At 44.1% G+C, this 20,370-nt stretch overlaps 1 protein-coding gene across 1 annotated transcript in view; it reads left to right on the top strand.

Moving 5' to 3' along the window:
* The first annotated feature begins 12,140 nt into the window (after positions 1-12,140).
* The window catches only part of VAV3 (vav guanine nucleotide exchange factor 3), a 162,445-nt gene continuing 154,215 nt past the window's right edge, over positions 12,141-20,370 (top strand). Inside the window, exon 1 of the mRNA XM_085511036.1 lies at positions 12,141-12,214. The gene's annotated coding sequence lies outside the window, so the exon portion shown is untranslated. The remainder of the gene's footprint in view (positions 12,215-20,370) is intronic.

The raw sequence follows: 20,370 nt of genomic DNA, 5'->3' as shown, positions 1-20,370 counted from the left end.
TCAGGTGCCTTGGAGTAGTCATCTTGAAACTGGAAAGGAAGCAGAAGGTGGGTAAGTGCAAGTGAAAATAAAAGCGGAAGAGGCTGAAAAAGCATCTGTGGAATGAGAGAGTGGGTGAGCAGATAGAAAGTGCTGAGTGCAACTCACTCCAGTGGAAATGTAGCTTCTGTAGCAGCTGGTAAGAGCCAAAGACATTTGGGTTCCCAAACGCACACAGTTGCACTGCGGCTGGCACTGCCAGATCAGCTGCAGGAGCCCCAGAGGCCTCTTCAGAAACAAGTGGAGCACTGAGGCACACAGCTGCCCCAGCTCCACTGCCACGGTTTTATTGCAGTGGGGGAGAACAGAGCCTGGAAGGTACTTAAGCCCGGATTGCCAGAGTTTTAGGCCGCTGATTCTTGTTGAAATGAGTGCTTGGGCACAATTCGTTTCCCATTTCTCTTAATTCTCCAGGGTTTAATGGCTGAGTTTTTGGTCTCTTACTACATGATTTGTTTTATACTGCACTATAGCATTAAATTGCATTCATATTCACGTATCCTCCCCTCTGGCAGCTTTTCTTCTGTTAGCATTGCTCTGATTAGCTGCGAAAGACTGAGCAGATAGACTTGAAATAGGTTCCTAAGGGCCAGCCACACTGATGTTTATCCTCTTATGGTGCTGCACAGCTGGGAATGGCAATTTGCTCTTGTAACAGGTTGACCAAGGATCAGCTGCAGTATTAAAAGATTAGTACCCAGTTAATTTCCAGTGAGCTGTTCTGTAATAAACTCAGCATATTGATGTGGGTTTTTGACATTTGAGCAACTTTCTCATTTACAGAACACTGTATTCAAAGTCTAGCTTAAAAAAATCCCATTTTTTAGATGTATTTTTACTATGCCATTAAGGGACATGTGGGTTTTAAACTTATGTGTAATGCTATGTATTTTTTGACATCTGGACAATAGATCTAATAATGCAAACAGGCTCCTAACTGGGAGGTTGCAGAGCTGCCAACCAGAACAAATGAGAACTACGTGGACTGAGTAATCAGAAAAGCAATCATTTAATTTGTTCTCTAAGATTATGAAAATGATACAACCTTACTGATTAATGAACCCTGTACCTCCATAATTGAATCCAGCTGGTATAACAAATTATATATCTGTTTAGTGACAGAGCTGTAAGCAGCTATCTCTGTAGCACTGTGCATCTATGTGTATCTGTTCCTCAGATGCTTAGCAGCTACATGATCGAACTGATTCCTTGTGAGCCCATGTTTCCTGTGCCATCAGAGGGAGAATGGACTCAGTGAGGATTTCCTGGCTAAACTTTCAGCATGATCTTTTCAGTTTTTAGTCTGAATTCTTCCCAATATCCTTTATTCTTGATGAAGCACAGTCACGAGATTCAAGCTAGGCTGCTTTATGGGACAACATCACCACTGCTACCTTTCTTGGTCTTTCAGTCATGGCAGCGTATCAGCATCCTCATCTTTCTCTGCCCTCTCAATTTTTCAGAGTTTTGGAAACCAGGACTTGGGTGGTGTTTGTGCTCCCTGTCACACTTTCCTTACGTGTGCTGGCAAGCAGGCAGGATCAGTCCTTGTCTCACTTGTGATTTGGCTCTAAAACCACAGCACACAAATGGCTCTTTGCTGAGCCTTAAGGCCGTGAGCTGTCAGTAGTGCCAGGCCCAGTGGTGGCTGCGGGGCAGGCTGGATGGGAAGGTGTGCTGTGCTGTGCTGTGCTGTGAGGGGATGCTTTGCCAGCAGCTTGCTTCTGTGAGCCTGCAGTGCTCATTCGTGGTTGGATGTCTTGAGTCCTGCATGGATGTTTCTCCATTGCCCTAGATACAGCAACACTTTGATGTGATTTGGATTGTACCCAGGGTAGACACTGCAACTCTTTTTCTCCAGGGTTGGATTTGTTTTGTTTTGTTTCTTGCTTTCCAATGTTATTTTTAGGCCTGTTCTGGTCAGGTGCTTCATGTTCTCTTTTACGTTTAAAAGCAACTATACAAGAAAATTGAAACATATCTTTGCCCCCTCAGTGAGACCATCTTTCTTTAGACCACAAATAGGAATTATGCTGTTTGTCTTCTGGCCTTGGGAGCTGTCAGAAGGTCAGTAGGAATTATGAGGAAGGTGCGCTATATTTGTGCTGTGCCTGCAGCCCCTCTGAGCCCAGGACACATGAGGGGAGTTGCTCCACGCCTTGTAGGGATGTCATGGCAGCTGCCTTTGAACTGCAAGAAGTTGTGCCGGATCTGATCAAAACAATATGAAGTGTGCTGGTTTTGCTCACTTGTGCTGTGTGGGAACAACAGAGTAAGCTGAGCACAATCTGGATGCTTTGGTAATTCTGTGGGTTTTGAAGCACTGGAGATGGTGCCGACGAGAACCGACATTTTTCATTCCCTAAATAATGCAATCTCTGGGTCACATATAATAAGAATAGATTCTATTTGCAGTGGAGTATATTGGCTTGCTTTCCTACTGGTGGTTGGAAAACCTGTAACTGAAGGGTTGTTTTCCTTGTCTGCATGGATGGCCTGTGAGGGCTTTAGTCACTGTGCTCAGGTCTGCTCATGCCCCGCTTTGCATCTAAAACGTTTTGGCAAAGAACACCAAGTGTTTTTCCTCTTCTTCCCCCAGAGGCTGAGCAGAAGCTTCTGTGTGAGCTTGGTCTGCCTGTCACCATATGTTTAAAAAATGAAAAGCAATTACCCCTGTTGTCACACAGCTGGTGAGTAATGTGCATCCTTGCCTTGGAGAGGGCTCTGAGCCCTGGCTGTGCTTCTTCTGTGTGAAACAGGGCTCAGAATACTGCAAAATACAATTCAGGATGGTGCCATCGGCCTGTGATTTGCTTTAGAGGCAGAGAAGGCAGGAAACTTAAGGGACTAAGCTCTAAAGTCAATAAAAGACTGTGTTTTGCCCTTGCTAGTCTTGGCTTGAGATAAAAGTAACGTGGGTGATGTATTTGGTTGTAGAAACCCTACATAGTGGAAAGTACATTCACATTTCAGATTTATGGTATTTCTAACATCTCTAGGCCAACACCGTGTGTCCAAAAAAAGCCAGTGGTTCCAGCTGCAACAAGAAAACCCGTGTAAAGTGATTAATTAACAGCGTGTCTATGGGGCTGGGAAATTTTGTAGTCTTGGAAGTAAGTCTGGCATTTGTCTGTATCCTTGGTTTTCCAACTTTTCCAGTATTATATGCAGATTATAAGTTTAGGAGGGCTGCTCCAAAAGTCATGCCTCCTATTTTATTATGTTGGCCCATGACGTCACAGGAGGATGTTGGTGGTAAGACAGTAGAGGCTAAACCTTCCCACCAGTATTCAGTTGTGTTTAGTTGCTGTGTGACAGATGGCAGCAGAGGGTCAGTGTGATAAAATGGTGTCTTAAATGGAAGTGTGTGTGAAGCACAAGCATGTCACTGAATTCCTCCATGCAGAAACAATTGCATCCACTAACATTCATTGCTGCTTGCAGGACATTGGTGGAGACCAAATGGTGGATGTGAGCACAGGCATAATTGGACTGCACAGGTGTATGGGGAAATTGGTAATCACAGCCTGAACCTCTGATTAATCAGCTGAGGCAAGTTTTGGGTCAGCTGTGGGAGCACAGGTGAGAGTAATTTAGCTGTGCTCCTGGAAAGGGTGGAGCTTGACCTCATTTAAGGACTGACCACCACTATGGCAGCATCTCTTGGAGATTGCTCCCTGGTGTTGGCTGCCTCAGCATTTCCCAGCAAGGGAATCCAAATTGGTGAATTTTTCCTTTTAATTAACCTTTTGAATCTCTGTTATCATCTTTGTGTTATTCCACCTTACAACAGGCAATGTTTTCTTGGCATCATAGCAGCCATAAAACAGCAGCTTACCTCCATTGCTGCAGATTGTTATGAATGGAACATGCAGGCTCTTGTTTGTCTGTAGTGGAAATGCTAAGTCTGGGCTTGAAGCAGTGATTGAGCACCTGGTGGGAAGGCAGGGCCAACCCAGGGGAGCTCAGGTGCATGCAATGCCCCTGATTGACTGGAGGGTGGTGGAGCCAGGATTCATCTTTTTCTGGACCTCATTTAAGGGTTGGCAGTGGAGGTGAGAGTGTTCTACTGGAGATCTCTGCTTGTTTGAGGCTTTTCTAAGGTAAGCAGATTCTGCCCTTTGTGTCTGCTGCATTTGGTCTTATTTTCTTTTATTGTGGCCTAGGACTTTGACCCCTTGATATTTTTGCTGATGAAAATTCATATCTAGCAGTGGTGGCTGTGTTGAAAAGCAGTGTTTTGTAGCAGAGGATTTGCTCTACTGAATAGTGGTGTTGTGCTCTTTATATTTGTTGTAGTTTCCATGGAAATAAGTAGGATCTATTACTTGGGGAGTAGCCTATGTCTTCATAACTTGCATTGGTGCTGGCATATAGAGATTTTGAACTGATGTTAGAGCCTCTTAAGTACAATTCAAGAGGAGATGTATCACAATAGTTACGTTTCTAACATGGTAACAGTTTTATTTCCATTTTTGTAAGGGAGGAGGGGAAACAATCTTGTGTGGATAAACAGACTAGTCTGCAGTCAGTGTTCAATTATGTAGAAATTAAGTTTAAATAATTCATATTTGGTCGTATTACAAGAATCTGAAAGCAGAGCTTGGTAATCAGAAGACTTCAAAGGTCAAGCACCCTTAACAGTAGCCACAACTTTAAGCCTTACTCTGAAGTGTCAAATTGAACTCTCACTTCCTGTGTGAGGTGTAGTTATTGAAGATGTGTACATTTTACAACACTAACTTAATGTCCTTAATTGTTAATTACATGTTGTCACCCTGCTGCAACAGTGTTCAAGGTTTTGTAACTGACAATCAGATTTAAGAAGCTTTTAAGGAGCTCAGTGGGCTCCTCTCCTATGCTATTTTAACCACAGCAGCTGCCTCTGTGCTGACAGCACTGATGTCAGGGGGTGGATTCATGAATGAGTTTCTTCTCCTTCCTGCCCAGGGGGATACCTGGAAGCCCAAGGCAGGCATCCCCAAAGTGTTCGGCATGTCACAGTGTGACAAATGAGGCCTCTTTAGCTAGGAGTAAACCCATACCTCTCAGAGTCACATTTTGCCTTCTAGCTCTGGAAGTGAGAGTAGGGAGGAACTGCTTCCTTCCTCGCAGCCAGGTCACTTAAGTGCAGTAGAGACAGGGCTCTCCTTCCTCTGCACCCATCTGCCTCACAGGCTGCTGCTTTGGTCTGTATGAAACTGGGGCATTTTGGGTTGTTTTTGCCTTAGTTCTGTTTGCCAACAGGCATTGCCAGCCTGGGGCCTGAGATCTTTGTGAGTCACTCAAAAGAGGAAAGAAAAAAAGCACAACCAAAAAGGCTTTACAAATTCTTGATGCTAACTGGAATCCTCTTTGCTCAGCTTTTTCTTCCACCGTGTTCTTCCATCCTGCAAGATGTACTTTAATCTTTATTTTGCACAACAGTGTTGTGAGATGATAAAGGAAGTCAAGGGTTTTGGCTGGGATCAAAAAAGCTGTGTGGAACTTTAGGGAAATAGAAACATACAGAGTCTTTGTTTTCTCTTAAGACTGTCAGGTTTACCAGTCACTCTATGTCATGTAAAGTAATTAAGGGAGGCCCTGAACTCAGTTTGCTAACTAGAGTTGGAAGAATGATGTGTTGTGCGCCTGGAATTATGCAGATACCAGGACAGAGACAGGTACTGCTGTATGCATGAATTACAAAACATTTTTATGTATAAACAAAATAATTATATGTGAAACTGGGGACGTGTTTTCTGTGCAACAGGTGATCTAGGTCCAGAGACGTAAGTTACTGGCAGCTCACAGAGGATGCACCTGGCTTCCTCAGCAGAGCTATGTGGGCAGCTGCACTGAGACAGCATCTTCTGAAGTTATTTTAGGTGCTCTCTCAACTTTCCAGGCTTCATCTTCACCATCTATCTGTGCTGTCTCTGCAGGATGAGGTGTGGGCTGCTGCAGGGCAGCCAGTTGTCACAAGCCCACCTGTATCTTGCCTCCCTTTGTATCAGGACATCAACTTGAATGTGAGAAATCTCCTCACAAAGATGCACTGTAAATGTCTGGATTTCATAACAGGTGCGTCCAGTGTTAAAGAACTCTGAGGAAGAGCTTTGCAAAATGTTGGTATGTGTTGTATGTGTGCTGTGCTCCGTTCTTGCTTGCCGTAGTCGCATACCATCATTCTTGCAGGTGTGGAGCAGGCTGTAGGAGCGGAAACTGCCACCAACTCAAAACCCAAACTCTTTACACAGTGGTGTAAATGACTTTTGAAGGTGTAAAGTGTCAGCTCTCAGAATATGGTCCAAAGTTATTAATAGAGCTGTGGTTTTGTGAGGTCAGGCATAGTGCCACTGTATTTTTTTTCTTGTATTTTGGTGGACTGGTACAAATGAATTTAACTTGCTCTTTTGTTTTTTCCTGTAACTGCGTTGATTTTTCAATAGATAGAATTCATCTTGGGTCTGAATCCTAAATTCTGCTTTGATACTGATGAAAATGGCTGGTTCTATCTGCGTCATTAGCCCAGCGTTAGTTAATGATACTGACAAGTGACTGTGCAGAGCAGGATCTTCAAAGCACTTAGCAGTTGTTAACTAATTAATCCTCCTGTCTGTGAGCTGGAAGTTAAATAAATACCAACGTTTCCTTTTTACCCAAAGGGGGAACCAATAGGAAGATTAAGTGATTTGCATGGACTTAGTGGTAGGGCTGGCAGGAGTAGTCCTGTGCTTCAGTGCTTTTGCTTGTCCTTCATGCCCCACTGACTTAGAGTGAATTAAAGCCTTTGCAATTATCCTCTGTAGCCTTTCCCATTGCTTTAGTGGTTTCCGGAAATGAAGTTTGGGATGCTCTGCCTCCTTTTGAGGGCATCCTGTTGAAGTGATCTTCTTAGCTGGCAGCCAGTACAAAAAAGGCAACATGAATGAGGGGACTTGGCTTCAATGACCTTGGTAACTTGCAGTGTGCCAGCACTCAATCTCTGTCTACCATTTTCTGAGGCTTGGTCACATCTTTGGGGTTTCAAGAACTAGTAGCTCTTTTCTGCTGAGGTTTCAGGTCTGATGTCAGAATTCTTTTATTCCCTGTGGCCTTACTTTGTGCTGGCTTGTAGTACACACAGAAGTGTTAATAGCTGCCACAATGTAGGAAGGCATCAAGCTGAGGGATGAGGAGGTGTGGCCCATGTAGAGGATTCTCATTTCCTCCTGTGTCAGCCTGCCCTGCTCACCCTGCAGCCTGCCTTCAGCCCAGCTGCTCATGCCTCAAAGTGTTCAGTGTGGGAGAACAACGGGTCACAGCTGAGCTCAATGTTTGTGGGGATCTTTTCCCTGTATGATACTTTTTAATTGTCCATTAGAGGTGGGTGATACACTGGAACATGGGCTAATTGGAATTATAAATGATTTTAGCAGAAGCTTTCAGTTGGAGACAAGAGGGAGTTTGGATACTTGGAAAATATTTCAGAGCTTTCTAAATAGAGTGTTCCATTTCAAAAACACTGACAGTTGAACTGAAAACAGCCAGATACTATTCACCAAAATCATGCTTTTGTTTTTTAAGCGACATAGTGAAAAACACAACAGAGTTTTTAGAAACTCAGAAGTATAATTTTTTTGAACCTTTTTGCTTTGTTGGTGACACTTGGGGTTTATTTTTTTCCACTGCTCTTCTGACAGTGAGGGTACTTTGCACCCAATGAGAATGCTCAGGATTTTTGCAACAAGCTGGTTTTCTGGTAGTTCAGCCACTCTCCTTTTGCACGTGTCTCCTTTGAGTTCAGTGGTACAGCTATCATATTCTGCATGGAGAACCACTTGTGCTTTGAGACAGCCCCAGTCAGTTGCCCACAGAAGCATTCAGTTAGCTAGCAAAGATGGGAAAGTTCATGAGGAAGTTGCACTTGTGTTTTTCTGTGCGACCAAGAAGAGTTTAAGAGGATGTTTGCCTCCAACTGTTTGGACTGTGATGTGCATTTTAACACTCTGCTTCAGATCAGCATTCCCCTAATTCCTACTGGCATCCTGGAAGTAAGTGGAGCGGTCTGTGCTGCACAGGGACCTGGTATGGAGAAAATACAGTGGCTTTCAAGGAATAGTGATTCTGATTTCCTTCTTACCTATGGTCAGAAAATTCCTCTCTGATTCTATTAGGTATTCATTATTCTCTACTCTAAATTTCTCCCTGCTCCATTAAGCCAATGTCAACTCACGACAGAGATGGGCTTTGTGCTGCTTTATATTTGTCTTCACAGCTGCGGTTATAAATTACAGCACTTCTCATGAAAGTAGTTGCTGTCAGAATTTCAAGGTTGAATAGGTGGTTTTATTTTCAGCTTAATAAAATGCTAACTATAACTAATAACTTTACAGTGGATGTTCAGAGGAGCAGAGTGATCCAGTTATCCTTCCTAGCAGGTAGTTCTGTGCTGTGCTGGAGCGGTACCAGGATGGGCAGCTGCAGGGTGCCTGGGGATGCCAGGGCAGAGACTGGTGCTGCAGAGATGTGAGCTGCTGTAGTAGTGCCTGAGGCAAGGTAGAAATTGGATTTAGAAGTATTTTCCAATGCTGGCTATTATCCTGCAGATTTGTAGGTATGAGAAGGAGAGGGGAGAAAACACACGAAGGGGAAATGTAGCACGGCTACAGTGCTTAGATGTGCTGTTATGCTCTGGGACAAAGGCTGTCTTACTGTTTATGTTTATATCTTGTATTAAGTAACATACCTCTTTGGCACCTACAGTAAAAACCTGAGTAATTCACAACAGCAGTAATTTTAGTAAGCGTGCTATTTGTGGGCAGTATGGCCCAGTGAGTCGTGCATCCTGCTTGCCATAGTCAGGGGGAAAAGCCATGGCTAAAATTGCATTTGGAAGGTTTCATGAGGGTACCTGGTGCAGAGCTTCTTAATGTTTTTCACTTTCTCTGCCTCGATCCCTAACTACCTCCCGAACAGAGAAAGTGTAAGGAAGCCTTTGATTTGTTTTTGTCCATTTCCCAGCTGTAGCATCTGAAAACCTGAGTGTGATGGATGTTGCCTTATCATTTTCTACGTACAGGCAGTGTCCGAAGTTGTAGTCAACTTTTTTTCACTCTGTCCAAAATCAACAGCTTCTCCTACTGTGGGCAGATGCTCTTCTGCCCATTCCCCACAGCAGCTCTCCAGCTTTACCCGGTTACTGGTATGTTTTGAGCAAACACAGATGAGAGGAAGTATGAGACACCATGTTAAGATACTTCCTGCCCAGTCCATCAAAGAAAGGTCCCTGAGCAAATGCTTGACATAGAGATCATATTTGACCTTTGATCATCTGTCATTTTGTTGTAAGAAAGCATGCCATCGTTTGCCACCGTTTAAAATAGACCCAGAGGAAGTGAGGGCTTAAACTTAACCTCAAACACATTGAGCTCTGCATTTCCTATCCAGCTATACAGCATGCTATCTGGTTTCCTACACCTCAGGCCTGCTAAGTTTAGTTTCTCCAAGCCAGCTGCTAAGTAGTAAGGGAAGCAGTGTTTGCCCTGGATAAAGCATTCAGTCTGCACAACCATCCCAGCTCCTTGCAACCTTAATGTGTGGCCCTCCTGGCCAGTAGGCAGAAATACGCTTTTGAGGTTCCTCAATTCTGCAATTGTAAAAACACGCATTTTAGTTTTCTCTTTTTGTCTTTATTTCTTTCATGGGTTCATGCATTTAATTTTGTGATGTTATGTTTTCATGGGTTTCTCTAGGAAGAGTGTCATTAACTGCATGCTTAGGCATAGTCATTTAACAGTAACTAATGTCATGTGGTTAAACTATTGCTAAATTCACAATTGGAGTATTATGCATTAATTAGTTTTATATCAAACCCAGTGCAGTCACTCTGGTCTTCTTTCATCTTAGGACATAAGTGAATGAATAGGAATATATAATATATCATGCAGGAATAAGCTTGCCTCACCAGAAATGCTTTTTATTACAGAAAGAAGCTGCATGAAAGAGCTGTGATAAAACTGGCCTATTTTCCCCTTCTGTTAGTCTGATTTATTGACCGTTTACTAGAGGCAAAAGGATTTCTATCACCAAGGAGCTGCTGGTTCCTTTTTCAGAGGTTGCCTTTCAGGCTCTGTTATGAAAGCCACAGACGTTTCAATAGAGTGTTTTCTGGGAAGCTGAAGTGTTTTTAACTCAATTCCTTTTCTTCACCTTATTTTTTAATAAAACTTCCCTTAACTGTACCCATCTAGTTACTGGGTCCTATCTGGCAGCCGTATGGTGCAGAGCATGGTTGGTTGCATGAGTGGGAGCTCTTCCTTTGGGGCAGGCTGTGAATCTGAATTCCTTTGGCACAGTCATCTGTTTTCACCCAGGAATAATGGGGCTCTTTCTGTTCCATCTTTTTTTTTAAGTTAACAGTTCCAAAGCAGGAATCTTATTAATATTATCTCAGTGAAACTTATAGGACTGGGAGAATTCCCTTTGCCTCATCTGGTTCTATTAAACACTGGTTAAGCTCCTTCTTTGTGTAGTATTAAATCTCCAGCATTTCAGGCCACAAAAGGAAAGACTTCGGAAGGGAAGGCTTTGCAGCATGGATGGGAGCAGACAATGTGCAGGAGCCGAGCCCTTGGACAGGTGCAACAGCTCAGCACAGAGATGTGCATCTGCCCCTGTGAATAATTCTTTTCCAGTTGGGCGCTGAAGGACTAATTATGGAATTTGTATGGAAGGGTTGTCCTCTTTTCCTAGAACTGCAGATAGCTTTATCTGAGCTGTTCTGATGTTTCCCTAACGTTACATCCTTCCACCTCTGCTCAGCCCTCGCTCCAGCTGTCAGTGCTCATAAATTCAGTTTTGAATTCGGCATTGGGAGCTGTTTGTCCAACCTGCAGGGTGAATGAAAATGTGTTCTAATGAAATAATCCAGTGAAACCCAAAATGCAGTAGGTTTTTGTAGAGCATGCGATGAGGGGAAAAAAGGGTTTGCTTCATCAGACTTGAAACTGGGTAGGAAATGCTTTTCTGCAGCATTACTTCAGCATTTGGATCTGTCTCATTCTTCTCCTTGTCCCTTCACATAATAAGCTATTTCCCCTTTCATTTTGCTCATTCTAAAATGTGGTAGTTCATAAGCTCTCAAATGCTGCTTTTTTCGTTAGGGGTAAATTGGGACTGGTGTCTGCATGCTGCTCTGAAATGAAACAATTAAATGTATGAGGAAGAATGCAAAACAGCATGTTTGCTTTGTGGGAACTCCAACGTAGATTTTTAGTACAGAGCACTGTCATAAAGATAAGGACAAAAATGCAGAGGATGGAGCTGTAAAGCAAACATAAAAAAGATTGTCTGAAGCATGTAATTGAATTCACTTTAATCCAGTCATGCAGACAGAGGAGCCCGATGGCACTGCTCAGAATGCTCGGTATTAGCCTGCTCAGAAATGGCCAGAAATATGAAAGTCTCTGGGTACTAATGGCTGTGGAAAACTGCTGTAACAAATCTTTGGTCCATCGGGACTGGTTAATGCGAGACTCAAAGCTGAAGGTCCTTTTGAGCTGCCAGAAGCTTCTGTGCTGAGGAAGCTCAGGGTATGCTGAATAATCCTGGCAAGTGGCTCCCAAAGAGGCTCTGATAACAAATGGGGAGTGCGACCATGGTTTTTTATTTATTCCTGCAAATTATGGAATGCCAAACCTGCCACCCTTCGTTCAGTGGGTGTGTATGTAGGTCATCTCATTGATTTTAGTGCAATGTACAGTAATGTTTAGCCTCATTAAAGATAGTTAAGTGGCCTTCATTAAGGAGCTAGAATGTCTATTTTGTCTCCAGGCTCTGCTACAGTGCTAGCAGCATTTCAGTAATGTTTTTGGGCTAAGACAGATTCTGAGAACACTTATTGTCCTCGTATAGGTTGGCAGTGACACCTTTTGTTTTCAGTTGGTTACCTTACCACTTGATCTGTATTTTTAATAGTAGATTTAGGAATAGACACCTCTGTTCCCTGGAAAAATAAAGATCAGCAGGAAAGCCTAAATCCATCCATTTGCCTGTCATGTGTGAGGCAAATGGTGCTGACGTTAGGAAATGTGCAGCACTTGACACGTGTGCTCCGTAGCTGTGCAGATGTAGCTTGCAGACATGGTGTGCAGTCAGCGCTTTGTGGTGCTGACGGGATCCTGATGGAGAGCCACAGTGCTCTGAAAGGAGGGTAAGTGAATATAAAAAGCATGTAATTGCATTTGTATGTACGTAAATATGTACATTAGTGCAGATTTCCAGAAATCATCATCTATCACAGAATTATGTGTCATTTAAATGGGTTTTTGAGGTTTTTAGCTTTTTTTTTTTTGTCTCTTCCAGTGCAGTGTTGTTAGGATTGTCCTCACTTTGCAGGTGCCATGCTGGTCACACAGCAGCAGGGGACCAGCACTAGACACCTGGCACTTTGGCAACATGGACCAGGATCTCTGGGAAGATTTTAAGTGGTGCAGTGAGAAGGTCAGGAAGGAAGGGGCTCGTGGCCATCAGACCCTGTCTATTCCCTGTAGCCCAGAAGCAAGTGGGGGACCTGTTTCTCTGTGCTATTCAGCATTATATCCCATGATGATATTGGTGCCCTGCTGGGCCCGGGCCTCTGGGATGCTGGGGTGGGGGGGGTCTGATCACATTGTGAAGAGTGAAAAAGGATGTGTTAGAAGGCTAATGGGACCTTGTCAGAGTGTCGTGGAACCTACGTGCCCATTAGGAAAAAAAATTCAATGACAAGGTGGTATTCCTGGCATTGCTCGGATGAGTTGTTGTGCACACTGCATGACATCCACATAGAGCCTTGAGAAACAGATGACTAAGAATCATCTGATGCTGTTACTGAAAAGTAGGTGAATGTGTGCGTTTCACTGAAAGAAGGAAATGACAAAACTTGGGCGATGCACTTGGAAAGAACTCAATTTCAAAACTTCTTTTTCCCCTTCAGGGCAAGGGAGTCACAGTTGGGTTGGAATAAGCTGGAAAGTACAGTCACATTAGCTTTTAAGTCTTTTGGAGTTATGGTAGAAAGACAAGTGACAGAAACTTTGAAGTGTGCTTCCAATGTGGTGTTTTGGAGTGGGCGGAAGTTTTACTGTTGTCTTTAATGTGAATCGAGTCTCTTAGTACTCAAATGTGTGGTTGGCTGCACTCATAATTTAGCAATCAATTGCCGTTCTCAGTATTGATTCTTAAAAGAGGTGATTTTCCTAGTGCAAACGATCTCCTAATGTGACCTCAAGTGATGAAGGTCATTGTAGGACCACTGGAAGGAGCAAACATTAGGAATGCTGACACCCAAGTTGGGCAGTCTTGGCTGTGAGTACCGCAGTTGAGTCCAGCCTCATCCTGTCACTAAGCTCATCCTTGTCCTTCAGAGGCCTCATTCCATGCCAGCAGGTAGCAGGTAAGCTGCTGTGGAGAAGGTGGTGGAGGCCTGCAGGGAGCTATTGTGTGATCTCAGGAGTACTTTGGTTGTGTTGAAACAACAGGTTCTTGTGGATTTGTTGCTGACCTCCCTGTGAGATAAGGCTGCTGGGTTCCCCTGAGCAGGAAGACATGTTGTGCTTAGACCAATCTGTAGCAGTGCTGAGGTCTAGTGGTTGCAGGTTGAGCTGGAGTGATGCATTGCATCTCACAGTGGCACAGTGCTGGCCAATTGTTCACCAAACTTTATGGTTCCTAGAGGTAGCTTTTTAAGTATGTGTAGAGAGATCTTACGTCTTCAATTATCTTGTAATCACTTTGTTATGTCTTGATATATTCATATGAAAAACACAGGAAATAACAGAAATGCAAAATAAGCTCAAAAAACTCAAAACTCTGTGCACCACTGTAATTTCCATTATTTCCTGGGTTTGACTAGATCAGAAATGCTACAGGAAGTGCTTTTCTTGTGGTATTTTTGCTTCCTCTCCTAGCAGAGCCAGAGCGTTACACAACATGTGACTATGAGAGCTGCTGCTGATGGCCTAGCACTACTTTCATGTCCCCTGTGACAGTCTGGCATCACAGGATGACCAACAGCTCTGTGGGCTGGAGGTGGCCAGGCACTGCTGGTGCTGTAGGAAGCAGGATGGTGCAGTGGACAGATGGAGGATGAACAGAAGGGTGTTGGCATCACTTCTCTCTTCATTTCTCAAAGTCTGCAGAGTGCCTGTAAACCTGAGGTGCTGCTTTGAAGCTGTAAGCCTGTTCTTATTGTATCTGAATAGATACATCCAGCTCTTACATGTGAGTTAGTGGCCACTCAGAAGGGTTTTGCCTGTTCCTCTGGTGCATGTTATCATTTTTAGATCTTTTGAGATGTTGGTTAGAGACATGGAACTCCTGCTGCCAGTCTGCATGCCGGCCAGTTGATATTTTGTGGGTTGAGCCAGAGTGTATGCATTAAATCCTGTGTTAAAGCTCTGCTGATAGCATTATGGTTATTAAATAATACAAACAATTTTCCTGTTTGCCAAACAGTGGGGATTCCTAGTGTACACTGGGGAGGCATGAACTATAAAAGCCTCTATTCTTTTTTTAATTAGACCATATCTAATTAAAATGATTGCCTGCCATTACTAGCATTTGTAAAGAATTTTCCAAATCAACATGACTCATGGGTCTGTATGGAGACAGACTGCACTGCAGTCAATTTGGGATCTGTTTGCCTTTGCCATACAATTGTTCTTTATCTTCATAGGCAGGCAGTGTTTGTCTGACTTATCACTTAGCACGCATTGCTGGCCCTGCTGGCCTCTGCAGTTCCTCTTTCATATGGACTGATCAGCATATTTTGTATACGTATGAGAGCTGTGTTGGAGATGCGTTCTGGGGCTCTGAATGGACAAATCAATGCAAAGGTGAAAGCAGGACTGTCTTTAGATGATGCCAGTGTGGAATTTAACTGATGGAGATAACAGACTAGTTCAGTCAGCTATTGAAATCGATTTGGAAACATTAAGTGCCTGTCTCTTAATCCATGTGGGAACAGGAACCATTGCTTGCATTTCAAGCAACCTCCTCTAGCACAGCCCCTGAGGACTGACTGTTCTAGAGGGAAGACAAGACCCTGGCCAGAGCCAAGGCTAGCCAACAAAGCCTGCTGGAGGGGAGCCAATCACTCCTGCTAAGGGTGAGCTGCAGAAAGCCAACCTGTGCTGATGAGAAGCCTCTCTTGGCCTGAAGGACTAACCCTGGCCTAGCTGGAACACGAGGCGCAGCATAGCATGCCTGGAAGGGAACTAGTCGTGCTGGTTGCATCAGTGCCTTCCTCCTGACTCAGCTGAGCAAAAGACACTGGTTCTGGGGCAGAGCCTAGGAAGCTGTGCGTGGAGCCAAGTCTCTTTGCTGCAATTAGGTCAGTGTGGCCAAGGAGAGGTTGGGATGATTTGTAGAGACCTTGGCTTGAAATATGAAAGCCAACATGCGTGTGTATGGACACTTGAAGTTTTCAGGCTGAGTTCCCACATATGGAGGATATAGGATTTAGAGTAGCATTTCTCATTTAATCATACGTTATTTTTTCTGGGAGTTAAATCCACATCAGCAGGACAGCGTGGAGTGGAGCAGAATGAGCCCTGTGAGCTGTGGGTGGAAGAGCAGTGCTTCTGCCAGCATCAAACAACTGCTCCCCCCTGGCTCTGCAGACCTCTGCTGCTTTTCCTGCTTGTTTGTTGCAGTGCTTTAAGTATAAATGGTGGTGGACATCCAGGGGAAGAAGCCAGGAGAGTAACAGTGGCAGCGGGCACTACTTGCTCAGCAACTGCAAGTGAAGGGCTCAGCTCTGCAGCTGGTGAGCTGAAGCTGGTGCTGATGTCAGTGCAAGGTCTGCAGTCACATTTCAACTCTTGCTCTTCCTCACTTTCTTTTCTAGTAGTTTTGGTAGGTTTTCCTTCTGAGGGTTATTAAGGCATATGAAATGTAGGCCCATGTTTATTGTTTTTTATTTAAATCTGGGCAGCTCAAACAATGCGTGATAAGGCATAGACTTGGATTTCTATGGTGAGGTTTAAATTTTAATGTAAGTTATTAATATAGATATGCCCATTTGAGATTCTGTCATCTTTATTCTGAATGCTGTACCTCATACAGAGTAATATGTAATACCTGCTCTGTGATCTGCTTATCTACAAGGCAGTGCCATTAAAAAGAAAAAGTAATATTTTCAGCCTTATTTTGTAGGTGAGGAACTGGGACACAGACAATGTATTTCTCTGTCGTGTAGACTATAAATTAAAATGTGCTTGAATTTCCAGTTTTGTCTTAACCACAAAACCAAATTTTCTCTCTGAGTGGGGATAGTTTGCTTTGGATTTTAAAATGTTTCTTAAAACAGAGTTCTGAAATAAAAGCTCTTGCAGTGTTATGGTTGCTCCTGAGGACAGAGGTTTTATGCTTATGATCTTTTCTTATCCTGCTGCAGATAAAGTTACGCTACTTCTTGCTTCAGGTGTGGTGGTCTTTGCTAGGACCGCGTTTTTCTTTGCTGTACCTTGAAGTACAGTTGCATGCATTATCCAAATGCTACAGCACTATTTCCAGTGCTACAACAACAACAAAATGCCCTGCATTTTCTCCTGCAAGCAAACACCTTGGCTTTAATAAATGCAAATGCAGTTGACTGAGAATGAGAATGCATATTAGTTGACTGCTGCTTGCATTGACTTTTATGGGTTGCTCTTGTACTCTCATTCTTCCTCTTTAATTATATGGTTGGTAAAGAAGCTGAAGCTGTGTATGGGACAGAGCTCGCAGTTGCCAGCTAGCAGGGATGGGCGCTGCAGTCAGGTTTTCCTGTCTCAGAAGACAAAACCAGTAGCTGATGTCAGCATGAGGCTGAGTCTCGCTGCTGTGGCTGGTGGCTGCCTTGTCCCCTTAGAGCTGTTGCTGGAGCTGAGGTTTTGCAAGACTGCCCACTGAAGCTGCTGCTGGGCCACAAGGGCTGTGGTTTCTGTTCTCCCACTTCAAGTAGGATTTGCCTTCGAATTTAGGAATGCAGTAATTGCACCTCTAGAGCTGAATGCAGCATCTGTGACAGATGTGGACATGGGCAGCTATTTTTACCCAGTTAGAGTAGAAGATTTGGTGTTAGTTTGCCTGGATTCTTTTCCATTTTCAATCTTTTTCCATTTTCTTAGTACAACAGTATTATTTTGGACTCCTGGACTTCTCATTGGAAAAGAAATGGGAGGAGAGTGCTAAAATAAAACTAGCAGATAACAAGTTATCTCTTGTAATTGCTGTGGGAAAGAACACAAGAGATGGAAATCCTTGAATGGGTTCAGTCCTTCAATGTGATCTGAAAAGGTCATTCTCCTGTGTGCATGTTCTCAAAGACAGGCTGCATCATGTGTGGGGTAGGAGTAGCTGAACTTGTGAATCCACAGCGCTCACACACTAAAGCACAAAGAAAAATGGTAAACCTGACAGGTTGGTTTCATCTGGTCCCACCAGTTTTAAGGCTGCTTAAACACCACTGTCACATGAAGCTGCCCTCTGAGCAGAGGACTCACCTCTTGTTGCCCTCGCACCTAGGATGTTGCAGTGCTTCCCAGGGCCTCCAGCTCCTGCCCACAGCGCTGCCAGCACCGGGCTGCCTCAGGTTGAGTAAGGTTGGCAAGAACAAGCTGCATCTGAAAGGGAAGCACTGCCAGAGTTGTTAAATATAGCCCTATTAATTATTCCTGGCAGCTCCTGCAGTGCCAATTAAATGAGGATTTACATTCCCCAACGATTTTAGCATAATTTTCGCTTTTAATCTGCTTTAAGTCCTAAGTATGCAATCTATTAGAAGATGGTTACTTCTCCAAGTAATTTAAATTCATGCCATTTCAGGAGTGAAAAAGGTTTTTGCTCTCTGTAAGAGATCACTAGTATATTTGCTTTTGGTTAGTTTTTTAATTAGAATTTCACATGCTGCCTTTCTTTTGCTGCTTTGGCTTACTTGCTGTCTACCCTAGCTCTCTGTTTTTCATAGTTAAGGTAGGACAAGATGCGCTTCTTGCTAACTTCTATTTTCCCACTTTGGGTGTGCAGCTGGAATGCAGGCTGGCACTACTGTGACCACCCCTCAGGAGTATGGAAGGAGCATGGCAGAACCAGAAGTTTCTGGCTGCTGACAGGAGGTAGCAGGGGTGTGTTGCTGTGCTGGCTGCTGGGGGATCGGTGCTGCATGCACCAGAGATGTTATAGTTGCACACAGCTTAGCAGCAGTGTGGAGCTGTGTTGTCACTTTGCTCATGTATGCTCCAGCTGCCCTGATCTGTATGTCATTGCCACTCCTCCTGCATGGGCAGACGTTGTGCCACTGTCACAGTTGAGCTGTGACATATTAAGTACAAAAAAACCCAATATGTAAGTGACATTTTGATGGCAGCGTGATGTTGTATCCAGCTCTGGGACTGAGCTGGGAATGGTGAGACAAGGTATTGAAAGCCAAAGGGCTGTCATACCATAGCATAATTACTTAATATCATCATGAAAAAGATAATGTCATCAGTGAATGTAATTCAGGTGCCTAACTCTCCTTCCCTCCTCATGCTGTGTACATTGAGCTGATATTAACCCGAACTTGTGAGCAGTGGAGGTAAATCTCTGTAAGCAGGCTCAGTGAAGGGAAGGGCAGAATAACTGCTCAAGGAAGTGCTTGGTGCTGAGCCCGTGATAGCACCTGGCAGAGCTTTGCTGAGCTCACCGTCACTGCTGGCTGCTCCTGCCCCTGGAGCTGAGCATTAAATGGTGGTCTCTATTATTTAAGATGCAGTTTGCTAACTCTTTGCTGTGAGGCTGAAAGCAGCCAGTCTATAAGAAACACACTGGTGTTTCCCCGGGAGCGATGCTGTTTTGTGCCCGTGTTGCTCCACCACCTTTGCCAGCTGTGTTGTTTGTCAGGCTGTGCTTTTTTGGGAACACTGATTGTCAGATTGGGGATTTCTATGGAGAAAATTTGCTGTGATTGTGGGACATCAGGAAACCTTTTTCTTTTTTTCCTGTGGAAAGATGAGGGCATTTGGCAAACCCTGAGTAGCATGATCAAATCACTTCTAAGTGTGACTGTGTTGTTTCCGTTCCCGGAGCTATTTATGCTGCACACGTTTGATGGCAAGCTGTGAGTGTTATGTAAAGAAGTTTGCTAGCAGGCAGGCTCTGAGAGTAGACCTGAGATTTCATTTCAGGCAGAATCTGCCTGAGAGAAGATAATGGGAGGAATGGTCCCATACCCTGACTAGCTCGAACCTAAAACTTTCCAAGTGAGAAAAATCTAGTGTGTTTAATACTTATATGTTCATGATACTTTCCTGCTGTGGTAAAATGCATTTGTACGCATGGAATTCAATGAAATGCCCAAAGGTGTGCAATAACTTCTGCTCACCAGTTGAAGAAATTCAGGTGAGCATAACTGAGAGCACAGAGGCTTAGTGTGGGCAATGTGGTACTGCTGTGATGCAGCAGCCAACACGATGTTGCAACAGTGAGCTGGTGAGCAGTTCTGGTTGCTGCTTTGTGGGGCTGAACTGCAGCAAGGAGAGTGCTCTGCTCGCATCTGTCAGCTCTGGGAGAATGTGAACAGATTGGAGCTCCATTTCCCTGGGTCTAAACACTTACAGAGCTAGGGCACGAACTCTTTTATAATTGTGATGCATTTCCTCATGCTGCCATGGCCATTTCTCAGAGGTAATGAAAAGCAATGGTGTCTTGTTTCAAAGAATCAATATTTTTTGCATAGAAACTTAACTGTGACCTCAGCTGCAGCAAGATTGGCAGCCCTCACGAGGCGTCTCTTTGTCACTGTTGGGCAGGATGATCTCTCCCCAGGCAGCAGTTAGATTCCTCACTGTCCTGGGTTGCAACCAATGGCAATGCTGGACAGCATGGACAGGGCTAGAAGAGGTGCTTAGATGTTTCCACGGGACTGGCAGCCCTGTGTTTGCTTTGCAGGCATTCTGGCCTGTTCATGTGGAGGGATGGACTCATAGGTCTGAACTACAAATACGCAGCAGATTTGCAAACTGCTCTGAGTTGTTATTGCACTGAGTTTGGACTAAATTCAATGTTTTGTTACAAGTGTCGCAGCCAAGTGCATCTGCTAAGAGCAAGGTGAGCTAGCAACTTTGACCTAGCCTGGTCAGAGGTGGCCCAGTGACTCCCCTGCTCTGCTTACTGATCCCTGAAGCCATACTGACCTGCTGGGCTGGCTTCCCCTGCCACTACATGCCCATCATTTAGCCCTTGTGGCTTCTAACCTGTGGAAAGGTAGAGGGTCCTCTCCCGTGTTTATCTCTGACAGCAGCTTTTCCTCCTCAATATGTGGAAAGTCCTCTTTTCATCTCTTTTTTTTTTTGCCCAGTTTTT

This window comes from Coturnix japonica, chromosome 11 (genome assembly GCF_054131305.1).
Source record: "Coturnix japonica strain WE chromosome 11, WE-NBRP24, whole genome shotgun sequence".
NCBI classification, from domain to species: Eukaryota; Metazoa; Chordata; class Aves; order Galliformes; family Phasianidae; genus Coturnix; species Coturnix japonica.
This window is presented reverse-complemented; position numbering and strand designations above follow the sequence as displayed.